At 29.4% G+C, this 23,993-nt stretch overlaps 1 protein-coding gene across 5 annotated transcripts in view; it reads left to right on the top strand.

Annotated features, from left to right (window-relative positions):
* Positions 1 to 23,993, top strand: part of LOC116766818 (poly(rC)-binding protein 3) — a 118,951-nt gene that overhangs the window by 63,241 nt on the left and 31,717 nt on the right. For all 5 annotated transcript variants that reach the window (XM_061521703.1, XM_061521702.1, XM_061521704.1 and 2 more), the window contains one exon: positions 12,588 to 12,626. The gene's annotated coding sequence lies outside the window, so the exon portion shown is untranslated. The remainder of the gene's footprint in view (positions 1 to 12,587; positions 12,627 to 23,993) is intronic.

Raw genomic sequence — 23,993 nt, 5'->3', positions numbered from 1 at the left:
AAAAAAAAACAACATTTCAACATCAAACAATGCCATTTGAAAAGAATGCATTCTAGTCCAACACAAGACCTCTGTAGTCTCTAACTTGTAGGTTTTAGCTTAAAATAGATTGCGACTACCCCACTTAGTCTACAGGCTCAATTTGAATGGTAGTATAGAGACTAACGACAAATTTCCCTATTATGCCTCAAATATTATTACTATTATATGAAAATAACAATATTATTTTCCATAAATATTGGTATCTATAGCAACAAATGTTCCTTAAGTTAGAAGTCCTCGGCGCACAAAGAATGACGAATCAAAACAATCACACTTCAGAGTAATGAATAGGTTTAGTTCTGGAAAATATTCCTCTTTTATAAACAAAATAAAATGATCGAATACAAATGATTATATAGCCTTAGTGGGTACAGCGAAAAATCTTTGAAATGCATTTATAGGAGTTTTGAATGCACACAAATATTTACTATTAAAATTTTACTAAGCAATGTTGAATTTTAAATAACTTATACGTAAAATTTTTGTGTTATATCAAAAGATATTAGGAATACATCATCTTAGTCCAGAAATATAGTTAATGATTAATTATAAAACACTGATATGATTTAAAATCATATATTTTGCAGATAGTAGTTTATTTCAATAAAACAAATATTATTATATAGTGTCAGATTGTATAAATTAGCGTTCAAAGAGTTATTGACACGTAAAGATCTGTCTTTCTAATTCAGTTTCTAGTTATAGTTTCATTATTTAATTTTTAGGTAACCGTTTTCGTTACAGAGTTACCTTTTAAGAGACGATTGACTTAATTTAGTCAAAACTGTACTTACCCTATACACTCTCGACCTTTAAAGGTTTTAGAAATGTTAAAATTGCACAAAGTAAAAGTCGCATCAGTAAAATAGAGTAAAGTAAAGCTAAGTGATTTGCCATGTCGCGGTCAATTGTGGACAATCTCCACTCGTTGGGTAGCTTTCAAACTGGACGCTACAACCCCGAATGAGGAGATTTAAAGGAACATTACAGTTGTAAACTTATTTATCTTTAGTCACTTTTACAAACACAGACTTTTCTACATCTTGATGCGTTTCATATATACGTTCAAACGGATATTATTAATCAATGTAGTCTATTAACATTTCATTATTTGATATTCACATTGTTAGCGAGGGTTTGTATCTATTCTGAGAACAGGCGACCGCAAACAAAGAAAACGGATAATTAAATTCAGAGAACGCAAAATATTTTAATGAATCCCAGTGTTTTTTAATTGGAATTTATAATAATATGACTTAGATGTCATTGTTGTGATGCCACAAGGATATGTTCATTTTTTCACATACAATTACAAATGATGATGGATGGATTTATTTTAAAATAGAATACGACTGTTAATATATATAAAATATATAATTCGCCTTCTCAAGTCAGGGAGACATATCAGAATTGGTAAAACGTCTTAGATACAACATCCTGAATATGGCAGCTACAAATTTTTCCCGTCTTTATGAATTCCTTACTCTATATTATAATTAGTTATAAAATTTATCCTACATTTTACATATTTTTGAATAGGATAACTTAATTAATTTTAAATATTATAGATACTTATTTATCATCCCAACAACACATACCATTTCTTAATACAAATACATTTATGTAAGCCAAGAGCTTACGTGCTCTTAAAAATAAAGTATGAAAGATTAAAACCGTCTATCAAACAAAATAACGCTGTAACTACATAAATAACCAAAGTTAGTTACGTTTGTAAATTTACTTCCCATTTAAATTGTTTAGTATTATATTTATAAAATGCCCTTACTATTATTTGTACTAGTATCGTTAACAAAACAGCAATTTAAAAAAAATTACATGTCGTTTCAGGAGAATGAATGAGCTTCGTGTAAAACGAACTTTCAACGGCGACCTAAAAATCCACGGTATCAAGTTTGATCTTCATTCAAGATATTTGAATGAATCTTAAGAGAATATTACAATTGTATTAATTAACATGAAACATCAGCTGTCAAAATTAATATCGAAAACTAAGTGTTAAAAAAATATATAATAAATTTTGTTAAAAATCTTTGTTCAAAGACCATCGTCTTCGTCGTTAGGTTAAATCATATGAAATGTCCTTCGTATAAATCAAAACTTTAGGCTTAGCTTTTTTATAAGTTGTTAAGCTATATGCTAAGATTGGTCTCGATTTGTTTTATGATATAACAAATATAAAATGTTATAAATTTGGTAGAATTTTAAAGTAAATTATATTACGATAAGATAGTGAAGTACCGACACAGAATTTTCTCTGTGCGACGTCGAAGTCAGAGTTCAAAGGCAGCTGGTACGCATATAAATTGACAAATTTGCCTCCATTTACACCTCCACGTCATCCAAGTAGACAAACCTCGTTAGTAATTTATAATCGTCTCACTTTATATCGCCAAAATGCTTTCAATTAAGGTTCTATTACGATGAATAATACAACTATAATATTTTGAAACTTTGAAATTATGGAATAAAAAAAAATCTCTCTAAAATAGCTGCCTTGTATAATCAGAATAGTTTACCATACTTGTATATTGATAGAATGATATAAAAATTCTAATATTTGAGTAACATATTTCTCTAAGTATTTCTAAAATAACCTTTACCTAGTAGAACTTATATTTTATTTTGATCTATTTAATTTGTAAAATTTCGGTTGCAATCAAGTTTATTATCAGACACTCAATAAAATGTATATGTTCCACAATAAATACATTTTAAATTATTTACTATTTCCACTAACAAAATTTTTCATATTATATTAAAATAAACAAAACTGTAACATCACGAAAATGTTCCCGGTTAGCCTTATTAAAGCGACATCATTACAAGGATCCCATTATTGTAGTGATACTGCGACATATACAGGAATATTGGTCGTTTTAAATTTGAGGCAACGTGTTCAAGTAGGAAATCGTGCTTGTCCATAATAAGGCGGTTCTATCAAAGCGACCTTCAAAATGCCGTGCTATATATTTTTTTATCTTATCATTATACCTGAGTATCGGCCATTGTTGAAAGATTCGAGCAAACAAACTCGACACGCTTAAACATTCATTTTAAAACATATTTAATACTATATTTAGAAAATCAGTTATATTTTTTATCTCATTACTCCACCCACTCATTCGCACGTTTTTGACAAATTTCGTATTATATCATTTCTAAATTACAGTGAAATTTTAAATAAATATTTTTTTATGTAAATTTTTTATAAGTATACGTCAAAATTTTTTTTGAACGCTATTTTTTCAAGAACCCATAATCTATTTGTTTTTAATTTAACTTCTCAAATATTTTGAAAACAGCCTCCACTTTTTAATTATCTCTCACCAAATATTATAATCTTTTCTTTAATTAGTGATTGGTCTGCGAAAAGCTTTGTTGGGCTAATGGAATAATTAAAATTCTATTTTTAGATACTATTCAATATTTCGATTAACCGATAGAGATTTCAATTTCCTTTAGGCACATGTTGGGATATCAGATGAGGCGGTAGCTCAGTCTGTAATGAGTGCCGGATGGCTGTTCTCCTAGATGGGCTTTACGGAGCTTGTTTTTACGCCAATGAGTTTTTAATATACCGCCACTTAAATGGCCCATAAAAAATTCATTGGGGCCGTTACTCTCGAAAGCCTTTCATCTGAGCTTTATTTATGCACAAAATGATTTTATAATGGCTGTGATAGATATTTTATTAGTTACGTCACTGAAATCTTAAAGAACTAATTTCATTTGAGCATCGTTCAAACAATGGCTAGTTCGTTTGCTAACACAATTTTACTAAAGTTAATTTGGTTAGGTTCACAATCGTTATTGAATTTGTCATAAAAGGTACCTACAAACTAAATTGTATAACGCGAAGTAATAATGTAATGTTTGTGGTACACTAAAATGATTCGCAACGCGAGCTCACTTGAGACCTTAGTTAACCTGTTTAAATATGATTCAGACATTTTATAGAGAAACATTGGGGAACAGAATAGATATAGAGACGTATATAAATAAACTAGCAGTATATTAAGTAGAGTACTGTAGCAAAGTGTTGAAATTGTATTTGAAATTAATATGTACCCGAAGTGGAGGTCCAAACATTTCGGAAATTCACACTTTTATATGCGAATATAATGCAACCTAAGTATCCATTAGTATATTTAAAACATATTGCCTTTATGCCATTAACGTGAGTAAACATCCATTACCTATTTGGTATAGATTTGATATTGATTACAGAAAAGCATAATATTTTGTATTAAATTTCTGTCTGTTTTTAGTTTCTAGTTGCAGTATGCAGTAGTCCTTTCTGCACGGCTAAAAGTATTTCTTGAAACATAGGCACTTCGTTAAGTTTCCTCTATAATATTTCTTATCTATTTGAATTTCCGTTAAGTTAAAAATTTTACGAATTTTTCCAGACGACGATGACGTAGCAGGAGCTAAATGACTCCCAACATTTGTTCTTTGTGCACTTGACAGTATTTTCTAAATAAATTTACTACATACTAAATCAAAAATAATAAATACTTAATAAAATTCAATAAACTAAACAAGTGGTACTGTTATTGGGCATAAAATATTTGCAAATTAACAAAAGCGCTAACGAATTCAAAGGCAATTTTAGCCAATAATATATTTAATTAAACTGCCATGAAATTGTTTAATACAAAAATTGTACTTTACTTTCCTTTCCTATTAATTTACGGAAAAGCGAATTACAACGTGCAGATAATTAATATTTGTCGTCAGATTACCGGTTAAAATAAAACTATATATTTTAATTAGTTATCATTTTTTACGGCTGATTAAAGTTAAATCAAAGTTAACATAATTTTTATGTGTTTAACTATGCGTTACTTTCTGCCCAAACATCCCCACAAACTCACAAATTCATATTATATTAATCAGAGCACCTTGATATAGCGTTTAAGAGTTCTTACATATATTTTGACCCAAACATAACAAACAATAAAGCAATTGATTGTGTGCGCATTCACGCTTTAATGAAAATATAAATATTAGCTCTTAAAAGCTCCTGACTAGCCTCATTTTAACGAACGCCCAGAGCAATAAATGTAATTTATATACATGTCCAAATTATTACGTCGCGGAGTTTCACCATCGTAAAATTTTATTCTGATCCGCCATAAAATAATACGAAACCCCCAAAGATTTCATTTTAGTAAAACGTTATTACGGAAACTCATTATGGCTTTAACCGACCGAGCAATCATATTAATCTTCGCCTTGGAAATTGAAAACCTTGAATTTTATGAATCAATTAGCACGTAGCTACTTATTAGGATCAGATACTTAAGGTATATCTCGAAAATAATCAAGCAACTTCGGATGGCAATTGTAGTTAAGATAACGCAAAAGAATAAAGAAATAGCTTTTTCACTCTGTATTAAACAGAGTGTTAAAAATTGCAACCACCTGGAGTTTTCCACCAAAGTGAATGTAAAATGTGTCACCCGCCCCATAATTTTTTTTCTTTTCACGTAGCCGGTGAATAAAGCAGACATTCAACATAATAAATATTAAGGCTCCGTGTTTAGTTTTATTAATTTGCATCTGGAAGGAAAAATGGATTCAGACTTGGTTTTCAAGCTCTGGGATTTGAGATGCGCACGACCCTTTATTTACCCTGATTAGGCATTCTAAATGTTACTAGACCTGTTAATTATATATTTCACTGGCTTTCTTTATTCAATATTGATTAACTTGAAAATATTTTGGATTCAAATCTTTCGAGAGAAAGTATTTTATGATGATGGGATGCAAGGGAGAGAACGACGTAAACATCAAACAGTCAGTTAGCTATCACATTAATAACACAACTCTTGTAATAAGAAATATTTAACTCGAAATACGAGCAGTTCTAAAAACGTGCATCACAAAGAGAGGCGGAACAGAAAAATCGAAAATAAACTCTAGTCTCAAATGACAAAAAGACTGCACGGATCAGTTTGAAAGTTTGTGAATACGACCTTAATCTGTTTTGTCTTTGTGATTAAAATTATACGGAGGGCAAAGAGTTTGAAACGAGACCTCCAACTTGTGCGTTGTAGTTTAAAAACAGGTTTAAAGGTACAAAATAAACAGTCGGCGCCGGTTAATGTAAAAAGTTGTAGGCAACGGTGTCGCTGCCACAGATCCTATATATTTCGGCATTGTTCTGCCCTGAGCGCTGTTGACTTTGAGATTTCTATTTCATTAACAGACTTTCCTCACGCTTCGGCAAATTATATGAAGGATGCCTACTTTAAAAATTTATTTAGCTTCAATTGAATTTGAAAAGGCTTTGTACCTCATATTTCAGTATTTACTATAATTCAGCAAGAAATTAATTTAGGACTTAAATATAAAATTAATTTGTTTATAAATAAATTTATTTTGTGATTTAAAATAAATAATATTCCATATTATTTGTATACATAAAGGTACAAATTTTATTCTTTGTATATGATTTCCCTTCCTTCCGCTTTCAAGGAACAAGAACAAAACCTTAGCGGATTTCTTTGCCATGTAGGTTAAGTTTTGTTAATAAGTTTTATTTTAAATATCACTGTATATTGTACAACTTTATTCCTTCGAAATGAATATGCAAGACACTGTTGTCTTTTGGAAAACGGCCAACAGTTCGCGGGCCCGTAATATTTTTTAAATTCAATTTGGTTGAAGCCGCAGGGCTTTATACAGTCGGCGTAATGTGCACCTGGACGTTTAAATGAGATACAACATCCACATTTACATATTTATACCTTCAAGACTCTGCCAAAAATATATAACGATTTGTTGGTCTGTTTATAAAAGAAACCACAAAAATTTAGGTCACAGAAAAACAACTCAACCGATTTTTTAAAAATCATATTAATAAATGTATTTAAATGAAACGAATATTTTTCGGATACACTACGCGTGCTTTATTTTTGGTTAAACTACATACTCCCGACGTGTATGAGACATTCACATTTGCTTGGTTGCTGAAAAGTAACGGAAACGTCGGGAGTATGTAGTTTCAACAAAAAATAAAGCACGCGTAGTATATCCGAAAAATATTCGTTTCATTTAAATGAATAAAACTCACGAAAGTCTTAGATCTCATTAATAAACGTAATTTGTGCTTAAATTAGGATGTTTATGATTGCGAGATGTGGTTTATCTCGTGGTTTTTAAATAATACACTCGCTCAATTTTTTTTAATAACATCACACTGCATGGAAATATTAAAATAGAACAGAATTATCCGTGTTGTAAATCGTGATACCCGGATTAGTTTAATCCTTAAATATTGTAGCTGCACCTTATGAAATGTTTTTACAACAAAAATAACGATTTCAGCCGATAGTCTAGGTATTTCATAAAAAAATCCGTAGAACGCACATACCCTATAATTAAAACCTAAAAATATACTTTCCACAAAACAATATAGTATTACTTCAATTAATACTATAATTACGTTAGATTTCTAACATAAATTGACATTTAACAGGTAATAATTAAAAAAGAAAACACATTTTTATTATGGTTGCTATATCATAAAAAATAATAATAGGGTGAGTAGAGTTGAATTTAAATAAAATTTTCTAGTGATAAATCCTTAAATGTGAAATCAACGTTAATTACGGACTTCTCGCTGTAAAAAACTAAATTAACGCGCTAAACTATGTAGCGGTGGTTCCATTACACAGTTTAGCGAGTTTTAATCCTCGTCAGGTGAACGAGATCGCGAGACTGTTGTTCTCATTACTCTGTGATGGTCGCAATTGAAAATTTTATACCTCATAATTTAACTGTATGAATATGTAATTGAAAACAAAGTTTATTTTATAGCTGACTTTATAAAAGTTGGCCGTTGTCGCTGTTTCATTCGCCACTGAATCTATACCATGTTTTATATAAGATTACTTTATGAAATCGTAGAACCTTCAAAGGTCTGACCAAAACGTTTCCCTCTTTCTTTTTCATAGGCTATTTATTTCGATGTACTGTTTGAGTTTGATCTCAAATACGGACGCTGTCTACAAAGTTTATTTACCTGTCAGTTTGTTCACTGCAACTAATAGAAATATATTTAAGTATGATAAAACTTTTCTACATGTATATTGTATGATAATTATTTAAGTGTTTTATATCTGTTAATTTTGTTTAAATGACTAGTAAGTATATAAGTGTCTTTTATTTGTTGCTTTAAATGTATAATTATATCTATAAAATGTATATGTTCAATTTAATGTTTTTTTTTCTAATAATAATATATTTCGTACAGTTTTACTGGCTGTCATTGACACGGCTGTGAGTCTCTCTGTTTTAATTTTATTACAACTTTTTGTTTATAATATTTCCTTGTTCATATTTCCAACCGCGCCATAATGACATTTCATTATATAAAGGCTACTGTAATAAAGTTCATTTAATTTAATTTAATGTTATTATTCTAGCAATAAATTATAGGAGAGTACTTACATTAGAAGCTTGCCACAATTTTTAAAATTTCAACAAAAAAAAAACATCATATTTAACTATTATAACATATGAGTATTGATATTTTTATGTCTACGTTTGTCTGTCCGTGGTTGTGTTAAAGGGGTTTGATTTTTAAAATCTAAAACTTTGACAAAGTCGCAAATATAAAATGAAAGGAGAAACCGAAGTATTATTAGCAAAGTAGTTTTATTTATCCACTTAAGATAACAATGGACATTGGAAATCTTACCTCTATTTGTAAACTAAAACAATATTAACAGCCCGCAATCGAACGGTCTTGACCCTATCGAGATCACTTAATAGAGATCTTCATCTTAAATCCAAGACAATAATAAGACTACAATAGTTCTCAACGCGTACTTTACGTTTCAAGTGGGCTTTGTTTGGTTTGTGTAATGGATGCAATCATTATGATGATTGACTTAGGATGCTATAAGCGGGCCGTTATGAAACGTGTCAAGCATTAATTTTCTTTAATAATTATACTGATACGAATGAATACTTTATACGCCTATGATGCCTTATGTCATATTGGCAAAGAGCTGTTACTAAAACACTACTGGATTGTTATTGATAGAATATCGAAAAGAAATGAATCCAAGGAAACTGGCTTTCAATTGGAAAAAAAGGCATCGAAATTTTTTGCCCCGTTTTAGAGCTACGGTGCCACAGACAGTCACACACCACACGCACCGACAGACATCAACGTCTAACAAATAACAACCCTTATTTTACCTCGTTGGTTAAAAATTAAATTTTATAAAAATTAAATGAAATGTTCAGTACATTTAATGTATTATTAATCAATATCCAAAAGAACATTGAACCTTCATTATTGAATAAAATGAAATATATATTTTTTGGTTCCGTAACAAAAAAGTAATGGTATCATTTTAAAATCTTTTTATTCAAATAATATCTGAAACCTTCATAGAAGAAGGTCAACTAACTAACTAAGGTTATGTTTGATTTGTAGTAAGATCTATTTAAACTCAAATCTTATCATCTAAAAACAATGGCTATGAATTTTTGTACAAATTTAAGACTACTTGCGCTCATCACAGGGCGAGGAAAAAACGAACCTGACATAAAAAAATTAATAAAGAGCCTGATATTTTCCTAATGCCATGAAGCACTATTAATATATTTTTTCATCCAAGCGAACCTACAACTTATTGGGGTAATAGATTTTGAAAAGTCTCGCCTCTCTGTAGTTCTATATTATTTGATAAACAGTTAAAAAATGCCCCCCAACTTACACCTCAATTCGAATTAATACTAAAGAGGTTTATTTTTAGGCTCTAAGAAGATTACTATAATTTTATTACAACATTTTGCCATTGTTAAATAAATGAACAAAATCTATTAAATAACATTCACATCAAATAATATATAATATAGTTATACTTAACTATGCTGTATGCAGATAACGTTCCTCAATATATTTACCATTTTTTTTATTATATCTAAATATAATACTTTATGATATTATATTTTGTATAACTTTCGTTTTAATGGAATACAAATGTGTTTTTCATTCCACTATAAACCGGAGATAGTAATCAACAGGTCACACACAGCCTATTATTATATCATTCTTGTTTATGATTCCATCATAAATGACCTATGCCTCGAATAATGGAAATGACTTCCTTATATTATAAAAATATCATTTGTACGTATTTTATTTTATAGAAGATTGTTATAACGTATTCAATATTAAAATTATTTATTTGTAAAAATAAAGTGATATGAAATAAAAATACTTCCCTTTTTGTTTCTAGAAATACCTGTATTTCAGAATTTGTAAGCGAAATTAAACGTCAATCAAACGTCAAAAGAACTTAGTTCGGTGAATGATACAAAACAGTTTTTAGTTATTAAATTGTTCGCTTAAAAGCTTCACGGCCCTGCGAGAGCTACGAATTCAATATACTTCGTGAAGTATAATTAATAAAGTTTGTTTTATACATAATATAAAAGTAAAGCATTGTGAAAAAGACAGAACTCCAAAACGTTTGAAAGTTATAATCAGAAAATCATTAGATCTATACCTGTACTTGTTTGTGAATATACATACGTAAAAAAATAAGTACCTATTTTGGTACCAACATGACAGTTGTCAAATGCTATATAACTGAAATCAGCAATGTCATAAGTTCATTTACTTACGACATTAGCGAAATATTTTTTTTTATAATACGACCTTCATCCGTGCAAAGACTTGCACAGCATATCCTGCCAGTGTCATGTAGAATGGAGGAGACACGATCCGGGAAGGCGAAATCTATAAAAAGACGCTAACAACTCAAAGAATAGAATATAATAGGAGACTTGCAACATTGAGGTTCTATATAAAAATACCATATCGCAAATAACACTGTGCTAAATCTCTGTAATTGTTTAATACATTTTATTTTAAATTCAGACTGAGCATGACAGGGGATCGTTTACCAGCGGAGTTTATTTAGGATGAAACTTCTCCAACCATAAATCCCTTGCTCCAATTATTTGTTCACTACCCTCAAAGGTCAAACACTAACTCCTATTATTATGTAAAAGCCCATATAATAAATACAAGTGGAAACAAAATTGTTCCTTGTAAACATAAGTATCAAACCTCATAGTCTTCAAAGGGAAGGTTCCGTTTATTGTATTTGAGATTAATTCTTTTTAACTACATATTATACATTATCGAATCACATATTTATATCAGTTGATATCTTACTAAAACATTACATACACAAAAAATATTTTCCTAATATTAAATAAGATTTATTATGTATTTAGAAAACAGAAACCCCTCAAAGGCGTTGTCGTTTCCAAAACGCTCTTTGCACCTGAAAATTAAGTTTAAAAAGGTGTAACCGGATTTTAGGAGTATTTAATTTAACATAATTACGACTTCCGTAACTCAAATTAAGTCTGTTAACGCTTTATATACACACAATAATTTTTATTATGTCAAACAAAAAACGGTTTAATTAATTTAATAGTTTCAGCAGTTATTTTTCAATTTAGGTATAACTCTGCTATACCAATACGAAGCGTTAGTATTCACAACACAACGATAGAATAATACTTTAACGGTGTATGTTTTAAAAACAATATTTGTTGATTCACTCGTATATACAAACAATTAATTGTTTGTTATCTCGCCGGAATACAATCGGAGCGATTGCCGGCAAATATATTGATTTATGTTGAACGTAAATGTGCTTTTGTCGTGTACAATGTCGGAAACGTTGGTTAACAAAATAATATATAAAAGATTTTAACCAAACATTATTGTTATAAATGTCCTTAAAATTTTTACGATGAATTAAAATTTGTCTGAGTTACAAATATATTAACGTAGAATCTAACGTAAAATCTAATTTTATAACAAACTTAGATTTAATGTATTTCGTATATGTATGTTTTTTTTAAATGCTGTTACAATCAATTACAGAACAGCAATAAAACAAAGACAAAACAGGTGAACGAAGAGCAAACACAATTTTCTGAAGAAATCTCTGTCTGTATTGGCGCGGGCGCAAACACTCCTTACAAGTGGTTTGCTTAGGACCCTAGTAAAGATTACGAAGCGAGCTCCTACATTAAATACATTGTTCAACCTATTTGCTATTAGATAGAAGATATCTCACTTGTTGAGACATTTAATTGCATTTGAATTAAAATATAATATAAAATATAATTAAATCATTAGAAAATTTACGTTGTTTTCGTTAAAATGTATATTAATATCTGTATTTTCTTTTATAGTCCAGAAATCCTACACTGTAATACTGTGGCTCGTTTATAATGTTTCAATTAACCGCAGTACTGACAAACTCCAACACTTAATTGGTTTTTCATAATTTTTGTGGTTTCACGGTGCGATATTTAATTGAATGAAGCTTGTATCCAAAGCCAAGTATTTAGTAATGATCTGAATTAACTATTGAGAAAGATAAGATATTAATACTATAGTGTTCTATTAACGATTGTTTTAATCAAAACAATATTATGTTTCATGTAAATAATTATTATTTTTGTTACAGATTACGCGACTAACATCGGAAAACACATATTATTAGAAGGTATTTATTTAGTGTTATACGAATATGATAATACAGAGTAAGACTTAAGAGTCCCTCTTTTGAATATAAAAACTACCTAACATAATATATTATATGTCGTATAAATAAATACTTCGTTAAAAATACAAGAGCCTCATTTATGTCTGAAATATTCATGTTCAAAAAACAATTTGAATTTGAAAGACTCAAATGCGCCAGTTAATCAGATGAAATGAGGCGTGAATGTACAAACCGTACAGCATTTTAAATTAATATAAAGCTCAAAGTTAGATGGTCGAAGTTACAAAGTGCAAGTGCAATACTTGATGTTACTCCGCCTTTACAACTTTGTGACTAAATAACTCGGTCACTTTGTACTGTTTTATTAAATTATTACATTGCATATCAGATCTTCGAAGCGTTAGGCGTTTCTTTGAAGCTTCAATATTGAGTCAATAAGAGAATCAACAATTTTGGTAAATACATTTTAAGTTATAGTTAAAATTCAACGTAAGTTAAATATATGTAAATTTTCTTTAGCCTTATGCTTTTTACGACCGACAAAAATATTAATTTTTTGTGTTGTTAGTAAAGTTTTCTATATTAATAATTGATTTCAGTATACTCATAATTGTTTAGTAACTTTGACACATTTAAGTCTTTTATTCTGAATTATTATAATAACATTTTTTGACAATTATTTTATAAAATATAGCGACACTGGTCCTTAGTTCGTAGCTGCTATACATATGATAGATTTAAAAAAACATAAGTAACATATATATATATATTCCCCACTGCTTATGATTTGAGGGCACATTATTATTTATTTTTTTCTTCTTTTATTCGAATGTAATTAATGCATAATTTTAACTTTAAACTAAAGTAAATCGTTACATATATTATTATTACTTTATGTGTTTATATACTACATATGATTTATTTAAATTGTTTTAAACAATAGTAATTTAAAATGCTTTATAAATATATTTACAACAATACATACATATAAAGCACTCGTAAAAATTCATTAAAAAAAATATATTTATATATTTTTAAATATTAATAGTATGAGTTGAGGATTTTTCCGTATCGCAATAGCAATTTTAACAAGCATGCACTAAACCGCAGCATGTTTAATTGGCGTTAAAATAACGATGTAACAATTACGCTAGCTTTAATGAATATTTTTTTAATATCACCGTCCACAAATATTTAATATTTCTGTTATTTAATGTAAGCAAGCAGCGAATTGGATATTCACATCTCAAACAAACAATTTTCGGATATGTGAATTCACGGGCAGGAAATAATGCCGACTACAATTATGAATAAACAATAAACACAATACAAAGAAACAGATATAGTTTATTTTTTAAAGTGAATAAAAAAAATAATAAAATTAATCTAGAAGGATGAAAGAGGATGTATATTAAAAAAAAAAGTTTTACATTAAATATAAATTGTGTACTGAAAGCATAACTCGATTAATTAAAATTACCATTTCAATACAGTATTTAATTAACATTGCAAAAATACTTTTTATGTTTCGGTATAATTCGATTTTATTGATATTAATATAAATCATAGAAGACAAATTAAGAAATGTTTTAAGAAAAAAAAAATTGTTACTCTTTTTTGCCAGTAATTTTTTTTTTGTCTTTTACTCGCTGAATGCTAACGTTCAAAAGAAACATTAGAAATTGTAAAGAAAACAAACCTTTATAAATAAATATACACATTCATTATTTCTTCACAAGTTTACTTAGATAATAACTAAATCATTCTCTTCGTCAATGTAATTATCTGTTAATCTAAGGCTAAATTATTTAAATATAAATATTTTATATTTATTTCATCAATTTCAATATAACAAGTCGAATACTAGTCCATACTAATATCACGAAAGAGAAAATATTGTTTATGTCAGTCTTATAATTGTTTCGTACTTTTTTAAACGTCATTTACTAGAAGGAAATATGTAAATAGAATTGAAAAAGTGGTAATTCTTGTCAAAATGAACAATATCCACACGAACGTCCGCCGGAAAATGATATAAAACTGTGGTTTTAAAATTTAAATTAAATAATATATAATTTAACTTAAAAAACCCTACAGTAATATATAATCATTAATAATATTCAATACACATTCATGCTTACCTAGACATCCTTTTCTTTATATCTTTAACAATATTTGAAATTTTGGAACTCAGATCCCATGTGAGCGAAAAACTGACAAAAACCTTTTTATTTAGTATTTAACAACTAAACGGACTTTTTTACACATAAACTAAAAGCTGTACAAGTCCTGATATATTACTGCCAAACGCTATGTTTTTAGATTGCTCCCTTATGTCACATCAAACTGAAAAATATACTATTTTTCGTATACAGAAGCGATAAATCAATATAAGATCCAGTCATCCTAAATAATTTAAATGGATCCTCAAATAAGTACAATATTTTAGTAATTTACTTACTTATAAAGTTCAAAAATATCAGTTTTGCCTACAAGTCGCAATATTCTCTCAAGATCACGAGAGTAATGCCTGTATTATATTAAAAAAGGTATTAAATGAATAAGTTTATTCATAAAATAAATTTGTTATTGTCATAAAATCGCAATAAAAAATATTATTAAAATAAAAAATACAGCAAAATCAATTGAATCATATGAGTCAGGATCAAAGTAACCCTTTTATCTCGAATCAATTTCTCTACGTAAATTCATTTATGCATCAATAAAACGTCGTAGAAGCTATATTAAGGCTTATTTTCCAAATTGTATTTCCGTCACATAGGATATAAAAGCTTCGTCTTACAATAAATAAATTTGATACATGTCGGCAAACCAATTTCTTCGATAAGCAAACAATAAGGTAGACGTCTAATTTAAATGATTACAGATTCCACATGTATCGACACTCATCTCATCGAGTGTCGTTGACACGGAGGGATAATCCCATTGAAAGATTTGATTTTCCGGTAAATTTGATAAAAGTAATGAAACACTCCCCCGGCGTTCCCGATCCGATTGAGAGGGAATATAGGACTTGGATTGCATCGACAAATTTTATCTTCACAATTTTTAATTTAATGTTCAACAAATATAATTACTTTTTTAATATATATATTTTTTTATTTCATATTTAAAAATAATCTCTTTTAATCATTATAATGTAACGTGTCACGTAAGTATGTTTTATGTTGGTATTGTTTTGTTTTTATAATAAAATGAATAAGACTTTATAATAATTTACGAAGTATTATTTAACAAAAGTATATAAGAGCTTTGTGAACACAACACTTATCTACTTAAATAAATTGAAAGGAAAATCAAAGCAATTTCCTAAATTTTCTCCGAAATAATAACTACAAGTTTTACTAAAATTCTCGACACCTATTCAGGATCGAGTAGGATCCCCTTATTCAATTTGCTCTCGAATCAGTTCCACAATTCGATTATCTTTCATGTCAGGATTTATATACGAGCACTTTGGATATACTGACTTTTCATACGTAGTTCTATCCTTTTTGTTACTTTTATTACTTTATCTGTTTTCTTTGAAATAATTCTCTTAAATTTTTGATAAGCTTGAAACGTTCCATTTTCTATATGAATTCAGTGAGAGTAGAGCAACATATCCATCAAATAAAGATTAAATATTCAATATGTATACGAATTGCAAAAAGAGTATTTCATTTTTTATATTGTAACACATCAAAACGGCTACTTAGAGGTAATTGAAAAGAAAATACTTCATGTATTGGTACACTTATGTACATGCAATCGAACGCACTAAGCAAGTAGTGCCTTCGATAATAGGAACATTTAGCACACGAGAACACTCTCCGTAAACATTTACTCAATAATTGCACGTCCACAGTGACGTCCCTAGAATAAATATTCCCCCAACGGAATGTACAACCTTCATGGCAGAGTGTAATAGCCTTTATCGTTATAGTGAGACAGGTGAATTGTTTTCATGTCGCCCTGTGTACAAGATATCTTAAGCTCGAAGCATCTCTTTATTGAACGAAATTATGCCCCATTGCTTTGTTTACGCATAGCTCGGAAATTCCTGGGATTATTAGTATTATTTGATCTGAGCATATTTTTTTATATTTAAGAACGTTATAGTTATTTTATATTATTTATAAACATAAAATCTGTTTACTACACTACAAAATATTTAAATTTGTCTTGCAACCATATATCTTACATTATTTTTTATATACTTCCAAACTATATCTTCACGTTTTTTGTTGTGAATATTCAGGTATTCCTTTCGTTCACATGATTGCATGAGTGAAGTATATTTTCAAAACACTATTACGATATATAGGTTGAGTTATCTTCCTAATTAAAACTGTTTTTAAATAGAAATAAGGAAAAAATATAAAGCTATTAAAACTCAAACAAAACTGTATTAGCTATATAAAATTTGCCAAAATATCAAAAATATCCTCGGCATGACTGTCTCATAACTTTTGACTTTTTAGAATTGTATGTTAGCACAAAAAAAAGTTGTATTATATGTTATGTTTTGAAACAGATACAAAACCATCTAATTTGTTGATTTAATAAAGTATTCTGAATATATATTTTAAGTTTTATATCCTCCATTTTCTAATTTTATGACAAAGAGAAATAAATTAACTATCACCTATTTGTTTAGAAGTTAGAGCTAAGACATAAAAATCAATATTACAGAACAAATGAATCTTAAATTAATTTTCTCTCGGCTTAATTAGCGTAAAACAGAAAACAATTAACAATAACGATTACATTAAGAACTTTATTATTGAAAATAAAGCAAATTTATAGACGTCTTTTAAATTACCTTATCATTTTGTATCACTACAAATTGGTTTTGTGATGAGCGAAATCGCTTCATGTTTATTTATTAGATCCTTTAAGGATACTTTATAATATGCTGAGCTTAAGGTATTTGCATCATAATCATCCGCTTTGGTATACATTTAAGCTAAACCAGGTTATTATATCTCGTTTTATTGGGGATATACTTAATATTTACTGTAAACGAGTTGATCATGTGATCGATTATTAATTTTACTCTTTTTCTATTTCATATCGATTTTGTTATGGAAGTAAATAATTTTATTATCTTGGCATTATATCCATCATTGTCTATATAAAAAAATATATATACATAGCTAGTATTTTCAACATTTCCCTTAAGAAAACATCTGACAGTACCAATACATAACTTGAAATACTAATTCATTACTGTCCGCTGATAACGAAGGCGACCATTGTATCCGATTTCAAATCATATTGAATATTTCACATAAATCGGATTCGGATGCCACATTTTATCGGACGTACTGCGACAGTGACGTTTCCGTAAGTGTCTGAGCGACTAACAATGGCCGTACTATCGCATTACCTTTATAACTGATTTGTAAAGGTTTCCTGTCATACTCATTGAATTGTGTCAACTATCAGCCGTCATGGCGATCTGACGCCACGTTCTTCTTTGAAATATCTAGAGCGATCATTCCCTATGTTCTATAGTTAAATGGAAATATCGTATTCAAACAAACAGGAGTTCCTACATGCGAAGCTTGATTGTTATTGAGTCTTTTATTATAATACGAAGTGTAGACGCTGTATAATTTCGACCTATGAACGAAAACTGTTAATTTTGCAATTGTATGATGACAAAAGTTTTCCCATTGCAACGAATGAAGAAGTTTGTAATTATTTATACAAACCAAAACAAACAGAGTATCAAGCACGCTTGACCTGTCTGCAGACTGCGAGGATTTCACTTGCAATATTTAAAGTTATTTTGGTTGTCTGCTTTTGTTAGAGAATTTTCTGCTAGGGCTGTCAAATATAATCTCATTAAATATATAATATTTTATTAGCTTATAGTTGGTTATTGATAAATGTGATACACTTTAAAACTTTCTTACTATCCGAAACTTCTTGCAATGGAACCAGAGCCAATTTAATATATTATATAGTGAAAGAGTACACTCGCGGTTTAAAAAAAAAACCTATGCTTTTTTACCTAAATATAAAGCGAACATAATATGGCCGTTTTATTTTACAAACAAAATAAAAGCCAGAATACGTTTTAATAAACCGTGTTTCGTTTCAAATTGTATAAAGTTTATTCGATAGTGCTACTCAACTCCATTTATGCGTTGCGCGTTTGAAAATTTCTGAATATTCTATAAATTTTCCAGTTACGAGTTGTTTGACAGGGCCGCGATAATTAAAGGTCGGCCATATTAATTCGGAATAGGCTAGCTTGCAAGTGGTCGCTATGAAGTTACCTGCCGATCCGCTGAGTCTGTCAAACTACTGAAAATTAGTTCCGAAATTGCGATGAAAAGTTTAATTGCTCCTCCAAGCCAATATGTTCCTGCTTCTGTTAGCTTAGCGGGAGTCCATATGGAGCCAATTTTGACAAAGACGGGAATTCAATTTCAGTTTGGCAATGACATGTTACAATATCGTAAGAAATTCATTTTGAACATTACAATGGCTTGATATGTTATATTTAGGATCGACATTTGATTGACGGACATGATATTTTTGATAAATACTAATACTTTTAACACATATTTTACTATTGTACTACTATAATATAAGCAAAGTTACTGCTTGATTGATGACGGCAATATTTGTATGTACAAACCGCAAGAAATGCTACAAGCTCTCGTGTTTCGGCTCATAACTCAAATGTTCCGTTAATATTTTATACTTACCCAAAACATAAATTATGATCCTATGGTCAGCATGTTCTTAATGAATATACAGATTTTAAATTATTATTTGTAATTGAAACATAAATATAACTCATACCTTTTTATACATATGTGATAATATGATATTTAAATTGTAATAAAATCTAAGTAAACGAAGCCTTTCACGGTCTACAAAGTAACTGAATGGTACTGCATCACATAGAGTCAACACTATTGTCAAAATTTTACAGCTTCACGTTTTACGATAGCTGCAGAATTATTAAAATATCTACAGATATGTTGTCACGGTTTCAAAATTCCTATTAAACAAAGTTACTTCTGAATAAGATGACTTCAAATAGAATTACACTTGAAAACTACATAAAGATATTTCTCAAATATTATTTGATAACACTTGAAAATAGATGCTCAAAATAAAAACATTCGTTCAAATGCTGCCAGAACTAGGACTGAACAATTTCTATCGCGGCTTTAAACCACAAGAGCCACACAGCCATGTGATCTCTGATAGGCTATCGATTGGGATATTTCAACTGAACTATGTCAGGACATCATACCTGAAAGTTAGGACAGAATACATCGAAAATTTACCGATTGTTTTAAAATAAACATCTGATTGCCAAGGTTGAATAAACGATGAATTGAGCTCCAGCTGCTTTTAATTTTAAACAGTTTATTTTTACTATCATAACGAAAAAGAAAATGTAGAAACAGTTGCGAATAATCGGTAGAAAAGTGACATGTGACACGTGTTTCAAGACATATTAAAAGTAACAATACCAGAATAAAATAATAAATGATATTATCAATATCAACGATAATTTGTGACAAAAGGCATTATTTTAAGTTATCAACGTTTAAAGACTACAGATGTACTCATCTTAAAAGATATTGAAATGATGTATGAAGATAAATTATGCGATCATTTTTTTGCAAGGCTTCACAGACTTTCAATTTTCTTAAAACAGGCGGGAAGAATTGGTTGAATATTTCGTTTATAAGTTATAATCGTAATAACAATGTCATATCAAATAATTTAATTGAATTTATACTTTAGATACGTTCTAAAATTATTAAAAATGAATAATTAATTAACTTTAAATCTCTTAATGCTCATTTGGGTTAATTTAATCATTTACCTGCCCACATCTGAAGTTTGAGAAAGTCATATTGTTTCTGACACATGTCGTATTCGGAGGACCTATCAGTTTTATTACAACGTCAATTACAGTGAACGTATTCCATCACCAATACTCATTTTGTATTCCGACAAAACATACTAATTGCTTTTAGTCAAGTAGTTAGTGCGAATGGCTAAAGGATAAAGGAGATACAAATTTAATTTGGACTAAACATAAATCTAACTCTTGAGATTTACTAATGACTCCCACTCAAGAGAGTAACGTTTTCAAAGGAATCACTTTGTAAGAAGATAAATTGATTTCTATGCAACTAGGAGCAAACATCTTTATAATAAAATAAAAACAGTACTGTATTCGTTAATACTTAATGTTTTTGGTCTATGATACTTAATTTGTTGCTAGACCTATAACATATTTTTATTTACACTATTATAAAATTACTATTTAAAATTATAGATACAGAGTTGACTTATCTATAATCATAAAATGAGCTGACCACTGAAATACCCTGGAATTTGTATGAAGTGGTAATATTAAAAAAAAAAGAAAATTTTTCACAATACATAATAGTAATATTATATACATATGTACTATTCATCTATCACCAAACAAAAATATTTCTAAAAATCCATTTCACCTTTCCGACCCTAATTTCCAATTATACGACCCTATATGAGTCAATAGCCAAAGGTATACCGTTCGTTCGGATTAAATGTGTTCCCGAATACAGCTATTGAAAGCGATCACTCTGTTGCGACTATTTATTTAGTGGGCCCGCGGGATAAAATAGGGCTGCGGCGAAATAGCTTATGCTGCCAATTTGCATCATTAATGTGGCGAATTCAATAATTGATTTGCTGTGGAAATCTAGGTGGGTTTATATATTTATATCATTCTGTATATCCTTTTCAAAGAAGTTACTGAATTTCGTTGAGCATGGTTCGACCAAAAAGCTCTTTGTTATGACACAAGACCTCCCGGAGCGAATTCAAACCAGGGTTTGCTCTGCTCACCTTATTAGGTAATTTACTTGTTACTAAGAAGAGACATTCTCCAAATTTACTCTACCGAAATAGATTTTAATTAACATTATTAAAATTTTCTCTCTTTTCATAAATCTTCCTTAACCACGCTTACAACTATAGGTAAATATGTTTTTAGGGTTACATCACTTGATTAAAATAGCAAGATCATCATTAATAGATGGGAAAAATTTAATTCTTGAAACGCTTTCGTATTATTCTGTTATTCCAAAATGTTTATTAATATTTTTGGTGACCTTTTTCAACTCAGCGGCCTTTTCAGCCTTATCATTTCATTTTATCGGTTTTTCTTTAGTGACGCATTTAGCGTTGAGGTCGAAATTTGTAATGCCAGAATTCTATTTAAAAATATTTATACCACAAGTTTAAATACTGATATTATGTAATCGAGAAAAAAACTTTGGACATGTAATTGTATTTTTGATATGTAATATATTGGACAAGGTTTCTTTAAAAGAAAATAATAATATTCGTGATTTCATCAAACAGTAACCAATATTAATTCGTTTAATTAATAAATACGTTTTAAATGGCATAACATTTCAAAATTCCAGTGTGAATGAAGCCGTAGCATAAAATATAACCATATTTAAAAAACAGATCATAATGAGCTAGCTAAAAAAGATATTTAATTTCCGTTTAATAGACTCTTTCGAATAAATGCAAAAAGCATTCTTCTTGTCTACATACACAAGAAACTTTTTAGAAACTAAAATTTTCATGTGAAATGTACCTTTATAGCAACAAAAGTATCGCGCTATGCATTTACATGGTTTTTGAGTGCATTAAATCCAGTTAAATTCTGAAAGTTACAATAAATATGCTTAAACTTTTCAATGTTTACTAAAGACTTTCAAAGTTCACGGTGTGAATTTTTAGTTTAAAGTTGTGATCGAATTAGCATTCATTGTCTCTGTATTGATTTACTTTTAACTTCAAAGTATTTTTTTTAAACGTTTCGAAAAATCCCTAAGAAATTAATGTATAAAGTAACAATCAAATTTTTATCAATAACTTTTACTCAATAGATATGGTTAAGTTGAATAATAATCTTTTTTGTCGAGTAACAAATATTTTATTACTTATAAAAACATATAAAACGTTATTTTTATGTCTGACAACTTCATTTCAACCTTAATCATATAGTTTTCTTTGTTTATATATTTCTTTCTTCTTATGTCTGTATGAAAAGGACCCGGCTCAAAGCATACAGTCATAATAAACATGGATACTTCAAAGAGTATTTTATCTCAGTTCACATAAAAACTTCAAATTCATACAAATTATTGTACTTGAAAACATTCTGATAAATCATCTAGTGAATGAAATAAAAAACAGCTATTTGAGTTACAAATTATCACTATACATACCCTGAGATATAAGATTAGGAGCAAAGATTTCTCAATTTTAACAGATTCTTGATTGTTTTCCTACCAATGTAATCTAACAATAAATATATCAAAAGTATTACAATATATTTTTTGAGGTGGTAGAGCCTAGCTGTGGTCAAGTTACTAACGCTCGAACATGGGCCGGCTCGACCGGGGAAGTACCACCCTTTCACAGAAGATCGGCGTGAAGTAGCCTTTAGTGGCTGCGTTTCGTCCGACGAGTGAGTTGCCCTTTCCCTGTTACCACGCTTCCCTGCCATTTCCTTATTCCCCCCCCCTCCCTTTTCCTCAACAATCAAGGTTGACATTCGCAACATCTACGTGCGGATGTCCATGGGCGACGGTCACTACTGCCCATCAAGTAGGCTGTCTGCTCGTGCTACCTTTCCCATAAAAAAAGCAATTTTGAATTATATCACAAAACCATAATAGCTACAAATTGATGACGCAGCTAAAGGAAACAATTCCGCATATTAATTGCTATCATCCGTTAGGGAACAGAAAGCAAGATATACGCTTTAGAAACACATGACAAATATCATATTCTTCACACGAAGATTGTCTCATAACGTTCGAGAAAATACTGTGAGTAATCTTAAGCTAAGAATAATTCGTTTGTAGAAATTTAGAGATAACTTTAACTGAAAAGGTAATTGTTATCTTTCAAACAGCTTGTAAAATAATTTCTCTGCTACAAATGACAGTATTAACATGTTTAAATTTTAACGAGGGATGGATGTATCATAGCAAGTTCATCTTCAAACCTGTCAGTTGCAGTTCGTGAAGCCACTAAGTCGAAACCAGTATGGTAAAATAAATTTGCGCATTTGGTAATTTTATCTTATTGTATAGGCATGTGTCTGGGTCCGGGACCCTTTTCCAACCCTCGTCTGATCCCCGACACTATTGCTTCCCAATGTCTTCATACTTTGTTGTCAATATCCACTCGAATATTTAACAATACAACAAACCCGATTTTTCCAAGAGAGGATTTGTAAAATAAATTCCAAGAGCAATGTTGTACTCTAAATAGTTTTCACACTATCATCTGATAGGTCTTGAAAAT

This window comes from Danaus plexippus, chromosome 10, assembly GCF_018135715.1.
Source record: "Danaus plexippus chromosome 10, MEX_DaPlex, whole genome shotgun sequence".
Lineage (NCBI taxonomy): Eukaryota > Metazoa > Arthropoda > Insecta > Lepidoptera > Nymphalidae > Danaus > Danaus plexippus.
This window is presented reverse-complemented; position numbering and strand designations above follow the sequence as displayed.